At 40.5% G+C, this 25,772-nt stretch overlaps 1 protein-coding gene across 2 annotated transcripts in view; it reads right to left on the bottom strand.

Annotated features, from left to right (window-relative positions):
• MACROH2A2 (macroH2A.2 histone) overlaps positions 1-20,252 on the bottom strand; it is a 33,624-nt gene extending 13,372 nt beyond the window's left edge. The window contains exon 1 of one of the 2 annotated variants that reach the window (XM_075216707.1): positions 20,011-20,252. The gene's annotated coding sequence lies outside the window, so the exon portion shown is untranslated. Of the gene's footprint in view, positions 1-10,851; positions 10,912-20,010 lie in introns of those variants that run through there. The other variant, XM_075216709.1, reaches the window with a different exon arrangement.
• Between the last annotated feature and the right edge of the window lie 5,520 nt (positions 20,253-25,772).

Genomic DNA, 25,772 nt, shown 5'->3' with positions numbered 1-25,772 from the left:
TATGTATGTATATATGTATATCTATGTGTGTGTGTGTGTTTATATATATATATATATATATATATATATATATATATATATATATATATATGTATGTGTGTATGTATATATGTATGTGTATGTATATATGTATGTATGTATATATGTATATCTATGTGTGTGTGTGTGTTTATATATATATATATATATATATATATATATATATATACACACACACAAGTTAACCCGTGCATAATACTCATGCATTCTAGTCAAATCAAGATACTTAAGGTCTTAAAAAGGTTCTTGTCATGCATTTGGACCTAGCCCAGGCCTCCTCAGGGGAAGATCGTTACTTCATGTGTTCATGAGGTAAAATTACCTCACGAAAATGAGTTTGACCCCTCAACTCGTAAATTTAGCCTTTACTACCCCTCCCACAGGGGGAAGGGGGGATGATGGAAGTTAACTGACTTGACTATTCTAATTTTTTTGTCAAATAATGTCAGTATACCAAATTTCAGGTCAATTGGATGAGCCCTTTCTGAGAAAATATTTTTTTCCACACACACACACACACACACACTAACGCACGCCTCTACACATGTGTGTTCATGAGGTAAAATTACCTCACGAAAATGAGTTTGAGCCCTACCAAATTTCAGCCCTTTTTGAATTTTTTTCCCCACACACACTAAGAATTTAGTAGGTCAGTGTATAACTCTGCCCAGCAGGTGGCGCTGCAACTTGTTTTTTTTTTCACAGACAGACAGACGCCACTATGTATGTATATATGTATGTATATATATATGTGTGTTTGTGTGTTTATATATATATATATATATACACACACACACATACATACATACACACACTCATACCCGCACACACAGACACACACACACACAGTGGTCGAAGTGGGAATTTAGAAGCGGTGGTATCGAAAAAAGTAAGGGAATTCAAGGGAATTTGATAGTTTTAGAAGTGGATGTATTGCATACCATAGTAAGTGGTGGTGTGGCATGACACATTATATCAGCCTACTTCGAGCACTGTTTTTATGCATACCTACTAATACCACTTTCATACTGCCGCCCCTGCAATATCCCGGGTTTTTGAAGCCGGGTTTTTGCAGGGGCTTGGAGAGTCGCAGCTCAGAAACACCATTCATACTGCACCTTGGACCCGGGAATTTCCCGGGTTGACCCCATTCATACTGCACAAGTCTGTGCCCTGGCAATTTGTGGGAGTTATCACTAGAGCACTTTTCATTGGCTGAAAGTTAAAAATGAAGGAAAAAAACAAAACTCTCTCTCTCTCTCCCTCCCCCCCGGGTTTATTTTCGCTTCTACCATTCATACTGCACCAAGACCCGGGTCGTTTGAGCTCGACCCAGGAAAAACCCGGGATTTTGGTGCAGTATTAACACAATACACAATATCATACAACCCCGTAAACAACATGTAAGGCTTTCTCAGAAAATGCAAAATATGGCTGTTTGTTTACAGTCAATCTACAACCAGGCTCAGTAATATAGACCCAGTGTCAGCATGTAGTCCAGCCCCACAGTATGCTATATTCCTACAGACAATACCGACTCATCCCCCACACATACATACACACACCTCTCACCAATGCCACCGAAGGGGCTTTATAAACAACCAATTACACCAAACCTGCACCATTGTACTAATAATCACATCATTTGTTATTTGTCATAACAATACCTATCATGTAACCAAGATGGTGCCTGGATATTTCCAAGCATCATCTGGAGGACAAACAAAAATATATAAATCTAAAACTATATAAAAAAGGAATAACCAGTATCATGAGCCATATCCCTTACAGAGAGAATGTTAGGAGTCTGGTCCAGGACAGATCAGGAATTAGAATGTGGTGCTGAGTTAGACCGTGGGCCAGGATTATGTTTTGGATATTATTTACAGTTTAACCTTGGGCTAATATTAAGTCTATCAGGATTAGTTAAGGTTGTTTCTAATTTTCAATGTGAATGGAGAATAAAGAGTAGATTTGTTTGTATCTTTTAGAAACAGAAATTTCAATAGTGACAGCTGGCACCTTTCAAAACATAAGACACTCCATCAAAACTAATAGTTATTGAACAATTTGCAAATTCACCATATTTAGTGCTACACAAAATATATTTAGATGATACATATCTTCACAAAACAAGCAACATTTTATTGTGCCTTTAGAAAAATGTAACATATACATACTATATATATATATATATATATATATATATATATATATATATATATATATATATATATATATATATATATATATATATATATATATATATACACACACACACACACACACACACACACACACAACCTACAAAAGCAGGTTTCCTTTATTATTTCTGCAGTTTTGATAACCCAAATAAATCAATGCAAGATTTAAAATTCCTGAAAATAACTCTTAACACAAGCTATATTTTCCAAGTCATTGTGGATTACAGATTTAATGAAGATCTTGATACAGACTTTCTCTTACTCCTCGGCCATATGTAGTACTGGGCTGCCAACCTGGTGGCTTGTGAACAGGATGTGATACATCGAGGTTCCTCAACTCCCCTTAGAACCTCTAAACCAGTGGTGGGTAACAGGCGGCCTGCCTAGCCTTCCGTGTCACATGGCCACCTCTGCAGAGTGCAGGGCGAACATGGGGCATGCATGGAGGAGGGAGTGCACTGTGCTTTCCCCTTTGAATGCTGGAGGGCCGCGCATGCGGCTTTCCACCATCACTGCTCTAAAAAAAACTATTGTATGACTACCTAAAAAGGTATTAAGCTCATGTAGTAATGGTATATATGACCCATTTTATACTGTTTTTGTAGATCATAGTTCCATGTCATTTTACATGTATGCATTCCATGTAACTATGTTCTGTATATGCATGTTAAGATGCATGATAAAGTCATTCACTACTAAGCACCCACAGGTCCAAAGAGTAACACATATTTATTTATGTAAAAAGATTCTTGACTTTTGCTTGTACATTAACCTCTGCAGAATCCTGGATACAAATTCATATGTCACTTATTACAGAGTCATAAATACCATAAAGCTTTATGGGTGCCCCAGTTTTCCATATAAAACTTATGAGCGCCCTAATCTGATGAAAGATAGACACTGTGGAAGGAAAGAGGAAGAGGGGGGATTTGGAGCCATAACAGGGACAGTTAGACGTCTCTATGTTTGTCTACAACAACCGGGCTGGTAGTAATTTTAGATGCAAAAGAATGATAGTATGGCTTATTGTTTACTTAGCTATATTGTTGAATTGATGAAATAAAAAGGCTGATCCTCACAATTCTAAACTGCCGCTTTCATACAGACCAGCCCCTATGCTAAGGTTTCCATGACACACCCTTTTGAACGTCCATGTGTACCTAGCGTTTTGTATACAAAACTATGACAAACAATCCAAATACAAAAATATATATAACCAGCGTTTCGTGTGAGAACAACCAGCTAAAAGTTACATAATCTATGCAACCAGACAAATATGTGACTAAATTTAAGCTCCATTAAATGATTTATTTTCAACATGTATTTGAAGAATAAAGTATTGTTTTGTCATATCCTGACTGGGAAACTCTTCAATACTCCAATTATTATTATTATATTGTAGATTTGTAAGGCGCCACAGTGCTCTGCAGCGCCGTACAGTAGGGAAAACAGGACATACATCATACAAGGCAGACAAAATACATGCAGACATGAAAACAAAGGGTATGGAGGACCTTGCTCACCTGAGAGCTTAATGCACATTTAGTTGTAGAATGGGTACACCACTACCATCCTGGTTCCCCCAAAGAGTCCCTGTGTACTAAACTGCTCCAAGGCCTAAACTACACATGCGGTTTTCAATCTAATCATGGGAGACTAGTCGCTTACCAGCAATCAGCTTTTCAGTTACTTGTTTCCTATTGGATGATCTACAAAGGTGATGTTTTGACATGATGCAGCACAGCAATCACCATTGATAGCGTAATGCAACAGATTACTCACATTGCACGAACGTCAAGAGATTAATCCTATCCATTGACTATAATGGAATGAGCTTATTAGTCGCTCATTTCACCAATTATTTAGGCATTTCAGGGCAGAAAATGTTACTTTGACCATTGTAACAAGGGTTTCAGAAAGAGTAACCCGAGATGGTTATTCAACCTAAGTAGCACATTGTCTTCTAAGACAATAATCTCATGAGAGTTAATCACAGACTAAAAATTCCCCATTCAATTTGGGCCAATGGAAGAATGCCATTTTTATGCTAATTTTATTTTACTTGTTGCCATTAATGGTTTCAGCTCAGCCAAGTTAAATGTTCATGCCACTTAAATAAACAAGGTCAATATGTTATAATCTTAACTACAGCATTCCTCCCAACTGTCCCAATTTGAAGGGACTGTCCAACGTCCAGGGCCGGATCATTTGCTGGCGACCCAACCTGCTGCCTAGGGTGCTGGGACTGTGAGTTTTTTTTTTAAAGATTCCACTAAAGATGACTCATTCTGATTCTAGTTGTAGGTGCCGCTCTGCAGGACTTGGGTCCTGGTCTAGGTGGTGTGGGATTATTGGGGGCAGCCCTAACATAAAGGGGGACGGCCTCACCATTACTGTGCTTTCTGATGGCTGATCCCTCTGTGGGACCAGTCATTAATGATCTGCGCACCTTTCCAGGTCCACCCCTCCACTCTCCTCGTACTACCCCTCATGTCTCCTGTCTTCTCCACCTCTCTCCAACTTGTGGCTGCCCCACTCAGGTAAGTGGTCTGGAAGCGCAGCCGCTAGGGTTCAGGGACTTGGTGGGTGTTTTGAGGGATAAGATAAAAAGCCAAAGGGTGGAAAATTAGAAGAGCTAGTGAGATAGTGTTGGTAATAGCCAAGTGTAAAGAAAATAAACTCTAAATGTTTATATACTTTACACCACATTTCAGCACTAAAATGTATTTAAAAATCTGTATCATAGGATTCCCACTGAAGATAAAGGACCATACTTGACCAAGTTTCAGCTGCTAATCTAGTTAAGGAATATAGCCCAGCCCCTTCAACACTCACATCATTTATGGCAGACCAATATATATATATTTGAAGCAGCACTGTACACACAGTTATATGTGCTGGTTTGCAATATATATATATATATATATATATATATATATATATATATATACACACACACACACTTATATACACTACATGGCTGGAAGTATGTGGGTACCCCTTCTAAATCGGTATTTAGACAAACATAAGCACTCATGCTGAGGAGATCAGTGACTTAGGATGCCAACAAGTCAATATGCCAGATTTCTGGCCAGCTAGAGCTGCCCCGGTCAACTGAAAGTACGGTTATTGTGAAGTGCAACCATCTGAGAGCAACTGTAGCTCAGCTGCAAAGAGAGTTATTTCCCACAAGTGGCAGAATGCAGGAGAATGGCTTGTTCTCCCGGGAGTCCAGGAGACCTACCCGGAGTTCTGCAGTCTCCAGGACATTCCAGGAGAATGGGCAAGTATGGTCTAGAGGTGACATTTAACAGCTCTCCAGGAGCAGCCAGTCTGTTTGTTTGTGTCACATAAACATCTCATCTCTCCCAAGAGCACTGCAGGCAGACTTTTTCATATGTGAGAACTCTCTTGGTGGCAAGGAGTGTTTATGGCATCATTGGGTAAGCGATATGACACTATACCTCCCTTTAGTAATACACAGCTCTCCAGTAGATGGCATGTAAAATGGTGAAGATTAACCTTTACTGCGTAACACTGTAAATATCACATTTAATTACATGTTGCCTGCTCAGATATCTGTCTAATGTGTAGTTGGCAGGTACTCTAAGTGTGCAGATAGTACTGGCATCTGTGCACTCAACAAACACCGCTCCTTAGCATTTCTACATGTAAAGTCATGTCTACTTCCTATTTGTACTCTACACTAGAGACAGATAAAGATAATTGTCTCATATAACCAGTTCAATAATTACATAATGCAGTTACTGGCAGGTATAACTGAAACATAAGACATAAATTAATTGATATATCTAAAGCACAACATGATAAAAGAAAGATAATAAATGAAGTAGTTAAACACATTTATATTGTTCTGTGGATGCTTTTGTATGTCTTATCAATGAAAAATTAATCTGCTGAGAAATCAATTTGTGCATATGGTCAAAATATAATATGATTTCTGGCTTATTTAATGGGATTTTTCTTCATGTCAGGAGATAATTAAACATAAAGTACTGGTTTGCTCTCTGAAAACGGGAGACGCTAAATGCTGCTGCTTAGTTATTGGTTTTATGTAGTGCTCGAAGTGTCAGATATGAAACGGTGTGTCATACCGGCACTTCTAAATTTGCACTCTCTGATTTGCAGCCATGTATTTAACTAATTATTCTGCCCCACTGACAGTTTGATTGTGCCTCATTATGTGTAATTTTTATTCTTTTGGGCAGGGCGGAGGCAAATATTGCGTCATCTGAGCCCCGCCCACTGCTGTAATTGTGACAACCGTTTAGAGGGCGAGGCCAAAACAATGCGATTCATCAAGCCCCGCCCCTGCACGCCCACCTCCCCCAGGATCTCCCTGAAGACAACGAGGAAAGTTGGCAAGTATGGAGATGGCACACTGTGATATGGGAGATGGCATACTGTGGTGAAGGGGGTACACACTATGATACTGAAGATGGCACACTGTGATACAGGAGTTGGCACACTGTGATGACGGTGAGGGCACAGTGTGATGAAGCAGATGGCACACTGATGAAGAAGAGGACACACTGTAATGAAGGAGAGGGCACACTGCGATGAAGGAGAGGGTACACTGCGATGAAGGATATGGCACACTGTGATGAAGGATATGGCACACTGTGATGAAGGAGGGGGCACAGTGTGACGAAGGAGGGGGCACAGTGTGACGAAGGAGGGGGCACAGTGTGACGAAGAAGAGGGCACAGTGTGATGAAGAAGAGGGCACAGTATGATGAAGAAGGGGGCACATGGAGATGAAGGGGGAGCACACTGTGATAAAGCCTAGTTCAGATGCCTGAAGTATTATATAGCAAAATAATTTATGTAGCAAAATATAGCAGTATATTTAATGTCACAAGTCATTTTAAACATGGTATACTAATGACAGTGCAACCGATCACAAAATGTATGAAGATATAAAAGTGTACACAAACCTTAAATGTATAGAAGATTAAACAGAAGAATGCTCCATACTGTGGTAAAATAGGGGATGTGTCTTAGGAATGTCAACAGGGGCATATGATATATTGTTTCAAACAATATAACTTGGAAAGAGAGCCTAACCTCACCAATGAAAAGACAGAGTGAGCAATCGGGGTATGTGCACTATTCAAAGTGTGTTATGAAAGAGGTGGGGCAGATAAGCACCATCAAGCCAGAGGCTATTGGGGATACAGGAAGTCTCCCAATATTCCCAGGGTCTCTCGGACATTCCAGAAAATTAGGCAACTATGGTTAGAACATTATAATAAATTAGAATTACAGATGTTTAAAAATTTCCTGAAATCTCCTGATCAGAGTAAAATTTCCTGGAAATAAAAGGTAAGTGGAAATACCAATTAGCACAGAGTTCATATGGCCAAAATACACTGGTGTCCAAAGAGTTCATGTAACATTAGTCTCCCGCTTAACTATGGCTATTTGTATGTGTGCACTGATTGGTTGTTTCTATAAATTTCACTTATTAGTTGTTTCCATTACTGACCACTTACTTGCTTAGTAGCAACATCCATCAACAACCAAACACAGCATTGTCTGCAGGCTATATCAGTGTACAAAGATAACATGGATTATAAACTGGCTGCCTAAATCTATTCTAGGCTCAGAATAAAATCCATATGATCTTAATCTAATAGTATAGTCTGTAGACAGTGCTCTCCAGCTATTCCAAACATCCACCCTTCTCTGCCTTTAAATAGCAAGGCAGACAGATAGAGCTAGAACAGAGGACCAATGATTACCACTAGACCACATCTGGCATTTGTCTTCTTTGGATTGTGGGTGGAGGGGGAGAAACAAGTGTCTATATCACACGTTCCTATGCCTCCATAAATGGGGGCATATGAAACTATATGGGCATATTGGCTATATACTGGCATGTGAAGCCATTGAGATATTATAGCTATATGAGGTATATTGGTTGAGTGCATGTGCGGTTATATGGATGTTTACTGGCTATACCAGTGGTGGGCAACAGGTGGCCCAGGGGCCACCAGCAGCCCACCGAGCTTTCACCCCAGCCGGATGCTCCTGACCTTATTCTCTGCATTGTTAAAGCATGGAATAAGGCAGACCAGGAACAGCAGGCTTCCATGTCACGTGGCCTCCTCTGCACAAAGCAAGGTCACGCTACATACAGTGTTCCCCCTCCATCTTCTGTGCAACTCTTGGAAGGCTGGAGGGCCGCAGATGTTGTGGAAATGGTACAGTTACAAAGCTATACTGTGGTTTATTGGCTATATGGAGGTATTTGAGATTTACTGGCTATGTGTTGACATACTGGTTACATGGGGTTATGGGAGGCTATATGAAGGCATTTGAAGGTACAGATGCACGTGATATATATGGTATTTATACTGTGTGCTGTATACATTTTTATCATAGTGAGCTTGCGAAATATTCACTACTATGCTGCATTTGTTTTTACAAAACCATGTATGTCAGGATAGATTAGATTGCTGTAACTTGCTTGCTATGTTACTTTAGAGAATTGTTTGCCACATGCCATTTTTGCCGTAATGATATGCTCTTGCAACAGTTTCGCTCTAATTGAATATATTAATTTCACTGCATGCAGTGCCAAAGTAAAATTTGTGTCACATGCTAATTTTACCTCTTGATTTGGTGATGCTAATTTGTTCCCTATTAGTGAAAAAAAAAAATTCAGGTCAGTATTATGATATTTTAGGAGTATTCCACTGATGCAAATTATTATGGTCAGTGAATATAATAAGGTAGTAGTTGTGCCCTCAGTGAGACAAAAGAGATTTATAGTGTAGTAATATAACATACAACTCTCCTGTCTTTAACTGTATTGTGTCATACTTGCCTATGTCATGGAGTATCTGGGAGACCCCAGAAGTTTGTGGACATTTCATGGGCCACAGGGAGAGCAGCCCACCCTCCCGGACCTTGCCCACTTTCCTAGTGAAGTGGATGGGCCAGGGGCTTTGATGATGTGATTCACTGAGAGTTGCGTAATCCATGCCTCACCTCCAACTCTGCAATGTCGCAAATCGGCATTAAACAGTGGCGACAGGGCTGTGATAACGTGAATTGGGCCACCCTCCTCCTCTGGGTATGCCGCATGACCACCTTGCACTGTGCAGAGGTCACTGATGAGGAATTTCCCTTGCCTCGTCCTGGCAATATCAGGAGCAGCTGGCTTGGGGACTGCAGGTGAAGTCTCACCTGTTGCCCACCTGTGGTATCTTTGTTTCAGAATATGAAAATTTTTCTCCCAAAGTTTCCACTTCCCAGTCTTCAAAACAGCATCAGACCATTGCACCGATTCTTCCATGCTAGATAGTTGGCTCTACACAGCACATAGTGAAGCAGTCACCACAGCTGGATGAATACATTGCTCACGGAACCACATCATTCTATACTGGATTAATCAATTCAGGGCACTTTGAATCAATATTCAGTTGAGATTACTGAATTATCTTTTGATGCTGTATGAATCATTTATCAGCACTTAATTGGCTGTTAATTTTGTGTAGATTTCAGTGTGTATCTATTTACTTATTAGAACAGAAAAATTACAGCTGAGTCAGTGTATGATTATTTTTTGCCCACAGAGTCTTAAAATTACCCTTGCACTGCCACATACACTCAGACTTGCACATGCCACAAAAACGTCCACATTCCTTCAGACCTGCACATAATAAAGAATGCCCCAATATGCCACTCCAGGGGGAAACGCTGGATTCGAGGAGGGGGGTTTCTGCGCCACGATACAAGTGGGCGTGTCCAGTATGTGTAGGGGCGTGGCTACAAACACACACCGTGTCAAACACACAGATATGTAAACTGTCCCATACACAGACAAGCACACACACACAAACACACAGGATCAAACACACAAACATGTAAGCTGTCACATACACACACACATAAACACACAGATATGTAAGCGGTCACATACACACACATACATAAACACACAGATATGTAAGCTGTCACATACACACACATACATAAACACACAGGATTAAACACACAGATATGTAAGCTGTCACATACACACACATACATAAACACACAGATATGTAAGCTGTCACATACACACACATACATACATAAACACACAGATATGTAAGCTGACATATACACTGACACACACTGACACACACACATTCTTACCTTCTTCTGCTGCTGCCTCCTGCATTACACCCATGCTGGCTGTGTGGGAGGAAGGGGCGGGGCCAATCTGCCGGCAGAGAGCTGTGCTCACACTGCAGGGGACTGACTGAGAGACGATTACAAGCAGTAGTGGCTGGTCCCGTGAGAGGGGCCAGCCACTGTAAGCATACAACACCCCAGGTAGGACAGGGGTTTCTGGGGACTAGAAAACCCCCCCTGGGTGTACCCCTGCACTCTTACCTGTATGTGAAACAAAACTCCCTCACATGCCACTCGTACCCCCACATATCACTCACAACCCTCTTCCACATGCTCCCCCTCACTAATTAACAAATAATAAATACTATTTAAATAAGACACTAATTAACTACTAATACATCATAAAGAACACTTAGCAGACAGGATTGAGGTCTTTCCCAGACAGGAAGGAGGACATTACATGGAGCTGATCGGCACTCTTCTGATCTGCCCTGATCTGTTAGTTCTGCCTGAAGTCACATGGTGCTGATCTGTGCTCTCAGTTCTGCCTGCAGCCACATGGTGCTGATCTGTGCTCTCAGTTCTGCCTCCAGCCACATGGAACAGTGCATACTGCTGAGGCTTCCTCTGATCTGCTCCTCAGCCATTACATTTTCACCTGCAGATGCAGCAATCACAGCACAGCTCTATTTTGGAGAAGAGATGGGGGGGCCGCCTTGCCCACCGCTGCCGTACTGTGTAGCAGGGCCATTTTAACAACATTATGGGCCCCTGGGCAAAGCAGTGCATCGGACCCCCTAGATATAGATATATAGATGTATACAGATATAGATATAGATATGTAGAGATAGAGATAGACAGATGTACTTGCTCAGTGACCCTTGTAGGTTTTTTTTGCAGGATTATTTATTCTCATTAAGAGCTGTGCCTATGGGGCCCCCTTGCCAGTGGGGCCCCCGGGCAGCTGCCTGTCGTGCCCAATAGAAAAGATGGCCCTGCTGTGTAGATAAAGAGTACCTGTATGCATATGCAATTCTCCAGAGCCGTATAACCCATTACCAGCAGAACTGCCAAAAGTCTGATTCTTGTACTACAGCCCTGATTTCTGGCCTGCTGTCAGGTAAAATGGCCTTGGAATGGGCTAGACTAGGGCATTACTTAATTATTTATTATTTTCCATTTGGTGATGTTGGTGGCTGTTTGCCAGGCAGATTAGATCAGAGAACTGAACAGCCAGCATTGCAGTACACACCTCTTGATTAGTATTTGATAAATGGAAATATTAAGGGGCGGGCTTTTTTTTTCTTTTATTATTTAACTGGAGAGCGCTGTACCAAAAAACCTCAAACTGAAAATGACTCTAGAAAAAAACAAACTATTAATGTGCCAATACTTAATAAGGACAAATAAGATGGATTGAATCATGCATACAACATGAGATGAAATGTACTAATCAATGTCAGTATTAAAATAAAAAGTTAAAAAAAAACCTCCCCTCCTAAATGCACCATTGTGAGTGAGAGTGGGGTAATGCAATAATTTTTCTCTTGTCCTTTATATTGCAGAAGGAAAGTGAAAAATAATACATGTATGGCTAATGAAGTTTTCATAAATGAGAGATTTCTCTATTTTATTTTCCGTTTGCAGGATGTGGATGCAGTTAACTCTGGGTGACCGAGTGCTTTGTCACAAGCCAAATTTTCCTAAAACATCTGGGTCCTACGTTCTAAAACTCCATATGACCATATATATTGCTCTACAAAACAAAGTGATAAGATGTGTTCTTGGCTTCCTTACAAACAGCCAATCACAAAACACCTGCTTCCACTATTTGTTACAACAGTACTGTGCAATTCTACATCAGACCCTTACATAGAAAAATTAATTATGAACCTACACTGAGCATAACAAGAAAAATGCTTCACAAGGTTTTCAAATAATTTGGCCCAATTACAAGTAACATTATGAAATACCAGAAAGGCAGGATTAGGGTGATTGGTATAAATATGTTATTAAATAATTATATCTATTAGATGTTGTTACCTTCGGCTGTGTTCCACACCTTTCACGTATAATTACTTTAGTTCTCTTAAAAACAGTGGTAGGAAACCTACTGATTTAAACATTTCTGACGGCACACAAACTAGGAACGAAGTGCGGATATGAGAGAAAACATTCTAAGGGGGGTATTGAATTGACGGCGGGATCGCTGAAAATCCCGCGCTCTAAAAATATTACCGTTAATACGGTAATCCTGCGCGTAAATACCGTTAATACGGTAATTTACTCGCTTGATTTCAGCTCGCAGCTCAGGGAGCTGCGAGCTGAAATCCAGCGAGATATTAACGGTAATATCTTTCGAGCGCGGGATTTTTGGCGATCCCGCCGTCAATTGAATACCCCCCTAAATTTCTTATAAAGTACATGACTTGTAAATATATATTGAAAAAAATATTAAGCTAATATTGAATAAAGCACCACACACTCTGGGGTATATTTACTAAACTGCAGGGATGAAAAAGTAGAGATGTTGCCTATAGCAACCAATCCGATTCTAGTTATTTATTTAGTACATTCTACAAAATGACAGCTAGAACCTGATTGGTTGCTATAGGCAACATTTCACTTTTTCAAACCCGCAGTTTAGTAAATATACCCCTCTGTCTTTAGACAGAAAGTGATTTTTACTTGAAAATAATCATACACTGACTCAGCTATCATTTTTCTGTGCTAATAAGTGAACGAATACTAAGTGGTTAGCACTTCTGCCTTACAGCACTGGGGTCATGAGTTCCAATTCCCGACCATGGCCTTATCTGTGAGGAGTTTGTATGTTCTCCCTGTGTTTGCATGGGTTTCATCCGGGTGCTCCAGTTTCCTCCCTCACTCCAAAAAAAACATACTGGTAGGTGAATTGGCTGCTAACAAATTGACCCTAGTCTGTGTGTCTGTCTGTCTATCTGTGTCTGTGTGGGTGTGTTAGGGAATTTAGACTGTAAGCCCCAACAGGGCAAGGACCGATGTGAGTGAGGTCTCTGTACAGCACTGCGGAATTAGTGGCGCTATATAAATAAATGGTAATAATAATCCACACTGAAATCTACACAAATTTAACAGCCAAGTAAGTGCTGGAAAACCATTCATACAGCACCAGAAGAGAATTCAGTGTGAATATTGATTTAAAGTTCCCTGAAATGATTAATCCAAAATAGAATCATTAGGTTCCATGAGCAATGTATTCATCCAGCAGTGGCAACTACTTTGCTATGTGCTGTGTGGAGCCAACCACCTACCATGGAGGAGTCTGATGCTGTTCTGGTCACTGGGAAGTGGAAACTTTGGGGGGAAAAATTAAAATTCAGATTCTGAAACAAGGATACCACAGGAGAATGCCATACTCTCCAGAACGTGGTTAGTGGTGGAAACATGTCTTAGATCCTAGAGGACAATGATCCCAAAAAGAACTAAGTCCTGTAGGAATGATATGGAGTTGAAGAATGAGATGGCTTAGTTTAAAACTGCAGCCACACAAAGCCATCAGAAAGGTATATGTGTAACCTGAGTTGCAGTTGTGTTGGAATGCAAGTTTGTTGCCATATGTTTTGGACCTTAGGACACATTTCCCCCCCCAAAAAAAAAAACTGTCTAAAAAGTTGTTTATGTCTTCTAATCTGAACATGACCCTAAAATCTGTAGCATCAGGTAGGATTCCTCCTTACTTGTACTGCTAAATAACTCAACCCCCCCCCCCCCCCCCCTATGTCTCCTTCCTACTTAAAATTTGAGGTGGATTATCAGTAGCCACCTTTAATCCAGCATTCTTCAGTGAGACATCACCCAGGGTAGCAGCATTATATGTGAGGTGGTATCTGATTAGTGCAGTTTCGGGGAAAGGGAGGTATGTAGCAGTGCTGATGTGGCTTGGTAATAAAGATGCCATTTTTCAACACATAGGACAATGGTTGGGTAGATGGGAGGAATTTTTTATTTACTTGTATGAACCCTAATTTCAGGTATACCTAAGAATTAAAAAAATATATATTTATAGTTATATACACACACAAGCTAAAATAATTGGGTATCTGCTATACTTGTGTCCTACTTTGCTCTCTGCATTGGATATGTTTTATCCAGAGAGCAGTTTTGTGTCATATCCAAGGGGAATGAAAAGAAACAACAACAACTATATCATGTGTACATGATATAGAGTTTGCTGAAAATCTCATAATTAAGCCAGAAAGAAAATAAAGGTATTTAGTAAAGGATATATAGTAACAGACACCACCTACTACAGGATACCCTGGTTAGAAGACTTAGGGGCCTATTTAAGAATTTTTGTCCTCTTGAGCATCATCTGCCATCACAATGATGGCATCTGACTTTGGGGCAATATACTATAAAAGTCATGTCGGGGCAACACATCTGGAAGGAGGCTGTACTGGCTCTTTTCTAATGAAGACTCTGGGTTCTGACCCAGAGGCTTAACTGCTCAATTACCATTTGTGTTAAACAGCACAGGGAACCGCTGCATGTCTGCCGGAGAGGGATCTGAAAATCTCTCTATAGGATTGAATGGCTGATGCCCACACCTTATCCCCCATTGAGTGTTATGTGGAATGCTGGATTGTGCGGTGCTTTGCGTAATGCGTGTTAGGCATTTGTTAATGGGTACTATACTTAAAAATGCCTGTAACTGTTGAACAAATGTATCACACCCCTAAAAATACATTATTATCATAGCATGCAAAGAAACACTGACTGTCCGTCTCCTATTCTGCAGATCTAAATAATTCTCTGCCCTTTTGTAGTAGAAGGATAAAGAGGAGAAAGGGTGAGGATAGAGTTTATAGAGTGTATCAGTGCTCATGTGGCAGGATCTGCCGTAGTATACATTAGACGGGCAGTTGTGTCTTATGCTCCTCCAGGCTGCACATGCAGCTTCAGCAAATCACGTGGACCAGTGCAATCACATGGACCAGTAGGAAGCTTCAGCTCCATCCACACCCCCAAGCCTGGTCGTATGGGGCTGAAATTGCAGCCGCCACCACTGTGCCGCCATGGTAAGTGCTGGCACTTTGTACCCAGCTTCCCTTCATTGTACCCTGGCATATACAGTGGCAAACGCAGGATTTGTAGAGGGGGGTTTCCACACCACACCTCCAGTAGGCGTGACTTGCATGCATAGGGGTGTGGCTATAATTTTAGACAGTGCTTGGCTGCTCTCCAACTCTTCCTATGCCCATAATATACATGGGCAATGCTGCGTGCACTACTGTTAGGTGCATGCAGCTCTTCCTTTTCAAGCAGAGCTGTGTGAAGTGGGAGCAGGGTCCAGCCACCTCAACTATACAGTGCCCCAGGCTTGGAGGGGGGTTTCCAGGCACCCCCCCTCCCTCGGTTTGCCTATAATATACCCCTGCACAACTAACCTTACAAGGTCAATAGACTGTTAAGGTCGTGTAATAAACTTTGAACAGCAAGATAAAAGGAAGAATAATATATTAGTCTGTGCTGTGTTTTGACATTATGCTTTTTATGGCTGAAGACAAAATAGATATGCTTATATTAAAAATGATTCAATTACAATGGTGGCTGAAGCAACAACCATGAAGACACTTGGGATTTAGAATCCTCTCATGATTTCTTGATTTCATAGTCTCAACTGCATTTAAAATTAATAAGTAGATAAGAGAGCTCTGTTTACAGATTGGCAGCACAGTGGCTCAGTAGTTAGCACTTCTGCCTCAAAGCACGGGGGTCATGAGTTCAATTCCTGACCATGGCCTTATCTGTGTGGAGTTTGTGTGTTCTCCCTGTTTTTGCGTGGGGGTGCTCGGGTTTCCTCCCACACTCCAAAAACATACTAGTAGGTTAAGTGGCTATTATCAAATTGACTCTAGTCTCTCCCCCCATGTGTATATGTTAGGGAATTTAGACTGTAAGCTCCTATGGGGCAGGGACTGTTGTGAGTGATTCTCTGTACAGTGCTGTGGAATTAGTGGCGCTATATAAATAGCTGATGATGATGAATTTCTATTAACTGTAAATAGCTCTCTCTTATAACATAACATAGTTGATGAGGTTGAAAAAAAAACACCAGTTCATCAAGTTCAACCTATTTTGGATCTCCTGCGATCCCTTACTTATATTTGAAATTGATCCAGATTAAGCAACCGCCAATCTGTTTCAATCGGAAAAAATCCCCCAGACCCAATATTTCAGTCCTATTTTTTCTATCCTTCATTTTAATTAAATGTCATATCACTGGATATACTTTTCTGTTAAAAAATTGTCTAAGCCTTTCTTAAACATATCTATTAAATCTGCCATCACAACCTTCCCTGGCAGTGAATTCCATATCTTGACTGCCCTTACTGTAAAGAACCCCTTCCTTTGCTGGTTGTGAAACTTTCTCTCCTCTAATCTTATGCATGTCCTGTATATAGTCCTTGGGGGAACTTTATCTATTATTTGTAATATATACAAGGTCACAGATTCCTGTTTTTGAGAGCAGCAGTTCAGCTGGACACTTTTATTAGTATATTAGAGCCTAAATATTTTTATTTACTATTTTAAAATATTCCCTCTTCCAAGGATTGAGCAAGCTTGCTGTTAGATAGTAGGATGCCACAATTTACATGTCTATCAGATCTTGTCCTTACATATTTATATATATAATCTGGTTTATGTTATGCCAGAGAGGACACATTTGTACATGTTTTAGCAATGACGTTGTTAGAGTACATACAGATGCATTTTCCCTCCATTTCAACTTTCTTTGAACAGTCTGTAAGGCTGGGTACACACTATACAAAATTTCTCCTAATGCGATATCCTTAACTATTTTACCAACGATTTAAAAAAAAAAAAGTCCCTATCCGCATGCCGATTCATGTGTACGCACTAAATACATTTTACACAAGTTACCGTCAGATTTGTGATCTTCATCTGTCATAATCATTGGCTGAAAAGATTGTGACTCTGCACACTCTATAGAGATCTATGGACACTGCCAGTCATGAGTGCACACACAGTGCAAAATTGGAAAAACATTGTTCCATCGTTGAACAACATTTTTAGTCCGGTTTAAAAATCAAATGAAATGATACAATGTGCTTTGGAACAATAATCGTTCATGGTTGCAGTGTACATGCTGATGCAATATCGAGCCAAATAGTCATTTATTGTTTGATTGGCGCGATAATAAGCTGAAAACACTGTTGTGCATACCCAGCCTAATGCATTTCAAATAGAACTTTAAAAGAGGATTTATTATAGATCCCAACGGCAAACAAAAGGGCCATTGACTCAGGGCAAATGTTCAACAGTATTAGTAAATATTATTTTCCATCGGTGATATGTAAAAAAATAATATACATTATATATATATATACACACACACACACACACACACAATACATACATATATACACACAACACACATTGCCCTTACACATACAGACGTGGCCAGTAAGTTTTGCTGTTATTGACATAACCAAACCAGTAAGGGTTGGGCCCCACACATGACTGTTTATTGTTCTGTGTTATCAAAATCTAATTTAATTGGTTTTAATGGAAAGTCGACTGATGACCCTCATCAATGCCAGTGTGTGGTCATCAAGACTGATCTGGGCTGTACACAATATTTATCTTTTTTTACAATACATTTGTATGTTTGTGTTATTTTTGAAAATATATAATCAAAACACGAGTGTTAAAAAAAAAAAAAGCAATAAAGCAAACATCATTCACATCCACCTAGAAATAGATTACCTCACTGAAAAGCCTAAGGTTAAGAAAAACAACTATTTGTTTGATTGACAGACACTCAAGCATAGAGAGGAAGACTATGACTAGAGGAAATGCAATCACAACAAAAACTGAGAAACAAATGTTAAGGGTCTATATTATGAGACACAGATTTACCTTTAACTCTTTACGATTGGAATTTTACTTTAGTATTATCAAATAATGGATGCATTTGTTTAGTGCCAAAGATATGCGTTCTATTTCATAATACATATTCTGTTGTGTAAAATACAGAACTAAACCAATACAATATTTATGGTTATGACAGTTACAGATAGAGATATTCATTTTCTTTTACTCCTGCTGCATCAATCAGTTGTGCAGTCAACCTGCTTATTTTTATGGTCTCAGGAAAAATGATGAAGACATAGAAAGTGCCAAGGATTGGTTAGAAGACTGTAGTGATATTTATGATAAAGCTGAAGTACACGTTGTGTTACAATAATAAAATGATTGTTACAGGGTGGTGTAAATCATTCACAAAAAAGGTGATCATATCAGAAGTTTCAATGTATCACCTCTGCAGCGCAGAATGAATGACAGCCTCTGCGTTTACACGGACACACAAAGCCTGTGGGGCCTATTTATCAAAGTATATGTGTGACCAGATCACCGCAAATGTAACGCTGCAGGGAAAATGGAGCCCGGACCGGCGGTAAATGGAAGTACAATGTACAATTGCTTTTAAAAGACTTGACATACATGGAGTGCCTGGCTCTTTAAGAGGCCTAGGAGCAAAACCACAGGCAGCAAAGCCTCCAAATCAGGATAATCCATGAAAATATTAAAATGAATCCAAATAAAATTACACGTCTTTTACAGGTTAAGACGATCTGTATTCACACGCCCACCCCAGCTGGTTAACACTGCGACCGCTCTACTTCCACCAAGTAACATAAATATCAAACAAATGCTAACAAACAAACATATTTAATTATAATATAAAAAAATGTAATAAACAAATGTGACGCTTGAAGCAAGAAACTCCCCGAGGAGACAGATGGGAGGGAAAGGAGGCATCAGGGGAAGAGAAGGAGGATCGACCCTGCTAGAATTCTGCAAGAAACCCACAAATAAACCGGTTTCTGGGGATAAGCTGAACAGCAGCCAGTTTATCTATGTGCACACTGCTATACTGAAGTTAGTGTTCTGTACACATGGTGCTTATTGTAACCCGAGGCAGGAGGGGGCACAAGAGGTGAATAGTAGGTGTACAACAAAAGAAAGACACATAAATAGCATTTATATGCACACCTCTAAGGCTTGTACTGTAGATATGACATAAAATAAATGAGTTCCATTAGAGAAGTGTGCAATCCTAATAATGATCTTATGTGTGCGCCCAGCCACAGTATACAGGCCCAGGAAGTGGATATTACGATGCATGGGGTAACAATACAGTTAGTCTGGACCGATCCAGCGTATATCAGTAATAATTCAGCTCGCTCAGTCACTAGGGCTTAAAGCACTTATGCGATGGAAATATTTCACCCCCCGACCAAAAGCAAATGTAAACAAGAGCGAACGAGCATAATAAAGGGGTATTAAAATACCTCGCATTGCAAGAGGGGGGTGACGAGTATATTCCTCTGTCTCCTCCCCCTAAGTGCTGGGTACTCATTTTTTTTTTCTGTTTAAATCATAATCCACATCAGGGTCATTTCTAATCATAGACATCTCATAGCTAGGCTACAGGGGTGGCGCTTCCCCTTTAAATGTATTTTATTTTTCTGTTTGATCCGTGCTGTTTGTGCCTATTATTTGCAGAGCAGCAGCCATTCATTGAAACGGATCTGCACACCAGGCTTACCTTTCTCTATAGACTATTCCTATCCCTCCTGTCTGTTTCCTCCAGGAGATGCCAGGCTGCAACTTGGAGAAGGCTGGGTCTTCTTTTTTTTTATTGTTCCTATTGTTGTTAATTTGTCTTTTGTATCCTTTCTATTATTTTGTTTTTTCTTCCCTCCCCCCCCCGCCGGTGTGTAAATGGAAGCTCTGAAAGCTGATAGTAAAACCAGGAGGTGGGACACAGGGCAAGAAGAGAGAGAGAAGGGATGGAGGGAGGGAGGCGGAGAGAGGGGGCAGCCCTAAAAAACAGATTCAAATCTGTTGCCTCCCCTAGGTGGAGTTGAGCCTCTGTACTGTATTTAATAAGGGAAGTTTGCTTTCTGTTTGCTGTAGGCACGCTGTGTATTTGCGATAGAATGAGTAACATACAATACACCAGTCTTGTACATCACTGCGACATCATAAATGGAGCATGCAAGTTACACAGCCTGATACAAGATCTGTCTGATAGAACAAAAATGTAGCGAAGTGAATTCTAATAGTTACTGAGATGATACTAAATTACAGCTCTTCACAGCAGTCCAGGAAAAGAATGGGGAATTGAAACTAGTGGAAATCAATGACTAAAGCCTCTGATGCAAAGAGCTTGCATGAAGTGATTTATCATATAATAAAAAAATATGATAATGTGCTTGCTGCATTTTAACAGGCATAATTATTAATCACTGCATAATAACCACAATCCATTTCGATCCTTATCGCAAAGAGAAGGATTGAAATATTTTGAGTATTTATTAAAAATCTTCAACAGGAACAGCAGTTATGAAAGACTGCTGTTCCTGCAAAGACCCATGTCCTATCTTTTCTATGGTCACTATCGCAAAGTGACCACCTTTGCGATAGTGAACGGAGGGTGGAGCAGGTAAGTTATGGTGAAGGATACGAACATCCCTCTACTGCAGTGCTCTCCCCATAGACTTTAATGGCTAACGCCAGCTTAGCCATCGTGCACAAGTTCCGAAAAATCTTTGTCTTTCTGAACTTGTTAAATAGTGCAAAATAGCAGTACCCATAGAAGTCTATGGGGGCTGCTTTGGAATTAGAAGAAAAAGGCTTCTGATTGCAAACACACATTCTAGCATGAAAACACATTTGTCATCACTAATAATTATTAATCAGCTCTTACACCTGGGGGTAAATGTATCAAGCTGAGAGTTTTCCGGCGGGTTTGAAAAGTGGAGATGTTGCCTACAGCAACCAATCAGATTCTAGCTATCATTTTGTAGAATGTATTAAATAAATGATAGCTAGAATCTGATTGGTTTTTCAAACCCACCAGAAAACTCTCAGCTTGATACATACCTACCAGAAAACTCTCAGCTTGATACATACCTACCAGAAAACTCTCAGCTTGATACATACCTACCAGAAAACTCTCAGCTTGATACATTTAAGCCCTGAACTGTATCTGTGTAAGTGATACGACAGAAAAACACATACCTTTGAGATGCCCAGAGCTTTAATTGTGCACTGCTGCGTGAGCTTGAGCTTGGCAAGCCCTTGCCGTACATTGACTACATGCATTCGCGCACTTCCCTCCCTGTTCCACCGCTGAAATCATAGGTCAATCATAGTAAGGGTCCTTTGCGTTCGAAGATTAATTGGATGTTGCTGTGTTCACTGGAGTATGGTCTGGTTCTGGGCATCTACATTTACGTTCATTAATTAATCAGGTAATATTAAATAGGGTCTTAAATGTGGGTCACACAATAAGGCCTGTTACCCCCCTGGAATTAGGAAAACACCAGTGGCACTGCATATCAATCACTATTTTGTTTGACATGCAGTGGTATACAGCACTTCCGGTTGGGAAGGGGGTTCAGTAGAGGACACTTGCAGTGAACATGAGGAAATGGAACTTATAGCATCCAAAAGAAGATCATTCTAACTACTGTAAGCACAAGTGGGGATGGGCTCATTGGAACCAGTAGCCATACCCATTTATATGCATTTATTAGAGTTAAAAAATCCCAATGAAAGCATGATTTTTAATACCAGTGAGTAAAGGGCCATATACAGGGCTGGTGCAATGTTTTTCAGCGCCCTAGGCAAAGGAACAACCTGCCACCCCCCTGTGGTAGTCATATTACCAGTGGTGGAAATGTCTACATGCTAAAAATGTAGACATTGCGATAGTCAACATTGGAAATGTTGCCATGAAACAAGCTATGTTAGCACAGCCGCCAGACTTGCTGGCCCAAAACACTTATCGGAAAAAACTAAAATAGTAATTAGGGTTAAAACTACCCCCCCCCCCTCGCAAAACACCTAAAACATTGTGCATGTAGCCGCTGGACCCACAAGACGACAGCACAAAAAGGATTAAAAAAAAAAAAAAAAAGGAACCACTCGCTCCCCAATCAGATCAACCCCAGTGCTGCCAGTCTAACGCTAGTACGAGCAAAATTGGGATGACAAAAAGCGTGAGGTCCCACCAATTTTACTTACTAGAACTACCACTAGGCTTTGCCAGCCGGAGCTGGTAGCAATATATCAGGGGAACCCACGCATGTGCTCCCCCTGCCATGATGCCAACCAGCCACCGGCTAGTCAGCACAGGGGTGTATTCCCTATGGAGTTGGGGTCCGCAAAAAAACAATTTTGACCCCCCTTAGGGTTACCCAGCTATGTGCTGAGAACACTAGGGCTCTTCCCATACCTCTGGGCGGTGGGTGTATGGTAATTACATGGTGTGGGAGACCCAACAGTGCTTGCATGCCCTGGTACCCAGTGCCCACTGTGACCTGTAGTGCCCCAATTCAAAATTTGACTAAACCACACTCCTCGTTGGCACCATAAATTTTATTTACAAATAAACAAGAGGGGAAGAGGGGCATAAAGGAGAGCTTGAGCTGGACTGTATCTCATGACAAGATCAGAGATGTATGAAGGGAAATGTTATTGAGGCATCTGCAGGTGAGAGTAGGCAGCTTGAATTGAATTCTGGAGGAAATGAGGAGACAGTGAAAGGATTTGCAGAGTGGTGCTACAGATTATGAGTAGAGATGTTCACTGACCCCCGTGTTTTGGTTTTGGATCTGGATTAACTTTGTGTTTTGGATTTGGCAAAACCACCACTCGCGTGTTTTGGTTTTGATTTTGATTTTGGATCTTTATTTTGTAAGAAAAATAGCTAAAATATGCTACATTATTATTAACCTCAATAACACTAATTTCCAGTCATTTCCAGTCAATTTTGACCACCTCACAGGTCACAATATTATTTTTATCCACTTTCGGACAAAGATTGTAGCGACCTGGTTGGATGCTAAGCGACAGAGCAATGACACAAACACACGGCAGTACATAGTACATGTAGGAAACATTGCCACACAGCAGTGGCAGAAAAGAAAAGTGATACAAGACAGAATTGTCATTGGGTCCACCTTTAAGTAAGATATTGAAAAGGACATGTACAGTTTAACAAAGCAAGCACTTCAGCGACAAGGAGTGCCACTTTTGTGGCTGAAGTGCTTGGTTTGTTTGGGCCCCCACAAAACAAGTTACCAATAGCTTAGCTGCCTTAAGCCTAACAGTGCTGTCAATGAACTCTACATTATTAAACCATGCCCACTCGTGCTGCATCATTAATCTCCTTCTCTGTGGATACCTCCCTCTCAACCCTGAAGAACTGGCAAACGTACATAGACACAAGAATGGATAATACAACTGGAGTGGCATTACATCTGCCTCAGACAGACTGTGACACAGAACTTGTGGGCAGCATGGAATCCGTCATGTTGGAATACGCTGCATTGAACAGAGATTTAAACCAGTATATAGACGCAGTTGAGGAGACCGTACTTAAATTAAATTTGACCCACCAGATGAGATTCCGGATTTAAGAGCGCTTGTACACAAGAGATACACTGCACTTCAGAAAAATATTACAGAGGAGGCCCTGAGGCAGGACAACAAATATGTCCAGTTTAAAGAACAGCTAAGAGACCTGAGAAAACAAATGGGTATGTCACCGGCCCCTGCAGACTAAGCTTTGGAAGATGAAGATGAGGAGATACGAGTCATCACCCAGAGCACTCGTATTACACAGTTGGAGATGGGGAACCCAGTGAAAAACAAAGTATGTGGTCACACGTACGAGAGAGAAGCAATTGAAAGGCTGATTGAAAACAAACTTCAGAAGGGTAAATCCGCCAGGTGTCCAAAAATTGGCTGTGATCACTCTGACATGAGTATATCGGATCTTGTTCCAGACAATGCACTAAAAAGAGCCATTGAAATTCACAGCAAAAAGCTGTGGTCATCACTGAGCTTCGATTCAGCCCCAATTCCCAAAAAATGAAAATATAACTAGGTACCTTTGATGTAAAGTGCAGATTAAAAGCACTTTTTACAATACTGATGAAACAGCAGCAAAGTGGAAGGTTTGAGTAATACATATACACGTTTATTTAGGCATCCATGCTTACATTGCTTCTGCAAGCAACGTTGTTCTTTGTTAATAAAACTGATGTCTTTATACCGTTCAAAAAAATTACAAATAATCCTTCACCATTCTTTGGATGTTGATAGTTGATAATAGGATCAGGTGGAGTTACAGCAGAGGTGTCACTAATTCTGGTCAATTATTTTACAGTAGACAAGACCAGGGGGTAAATGTATCAAGGTCGCGATTTTAGTCAAAATTTTGTCAAATGTATCAAGCTGCGATTCTTACCCTGATCTTCAAAATCGCTGGTCATCTGGTGATTTGCTGCGATGTAAAACACTCCCGTGTTAGCTAACTCTCCTGTGTTGTAGCAGCGAGTTGTATAAATACATCACTGTTACACTGCCTGTCATACAAAAGTGTTAAAGATAGATCAAAGTTAAAAAAAAAAAGTGTGGGGTCCCCCCTCTATTCAGTCTTAACTCTAGTGCTGCCAGACTACTGCTGGTTCCGTGAAAATTAGGCAAAAATTTGCGTGGGGTTCCCCCGGTTTTCAAGGAACCAGCACTAGGCAAACCAGTCGGGGTTGGTGGCCCTATAGCAGGGGGTCCCCCTGCCATAACGATAAACCAACCCCATTATTATAATTGAAACGCGTTGGCTGGTGGTGGATGTTTTTAAAGGATCGCTCTATCCCTATCACATGTATCTCGCGTTGCTGGCGATTCCAGTTTACTATAATGTAAATATTTAACACCGTTCTGGGGTAAGAGTCCATCCATAATAAGACTCCATAAGGAATGCATTTGGTGTTTTTTATATCATTTGTGGAAGTGTTTAATAAAATCCTTTTTATTTAAAGAGGTAACACACTATTGGCACTTCTTTTTCATACATTCCTTTTTGGTATATGTTTGGAAGTCCTTTGATTGGATACCATACACAAGAAGCAAGAGGTGGACTCCGTGGACATTATATGCCGATTGAAACTGGAAGTCCTGTAAGTGCGTTTCTTGAGGGTTCGTTTACGAAGGGAATCATTTATTACTCATGCATAACGTGTGCACTTCTTTGCGTGTTCTATACATGTGGTTGTGCCAATGCTTGTTATGTGAACCCGCACCATGATCATTATTACGGAGGAAAACTATCTTCCCCTGCCAATTGAAAAGAATATTAGAAAAACTTTCACACACCCAATGCGCTAACAGAGAGACACAGTATCTAAGTGGTCTTGTGGAGGAGAGGTTATATCCCTTTTCATATTCCCTCGCACCAGTTTGTATATGTACTATGACTGAAAAATGTGTCCGTTTTAGTAACTGAGTGATTCA

The sequence above is a fragment of the Mixophyes fleayi genome, chromosome 6 (assembly GCF_038048845.1).
Source record: "Mixophyes fleayi isolate aMixFle1 chromosome 6, aMixFle1.hap1, whole genome shotgun sequence".
Taxonomy (NCBI): Eukaryota; Metazoa; Chordata; class Amphibia; order Anura; family Limnodynastidae; genus Mixophyes; species Mixophyes fleayi.
The sequence above is the reverse complement of the archived record's forward strand: the minus strand, read 5'-3'. Positions and strand labels throughout refer to the sequence as shown.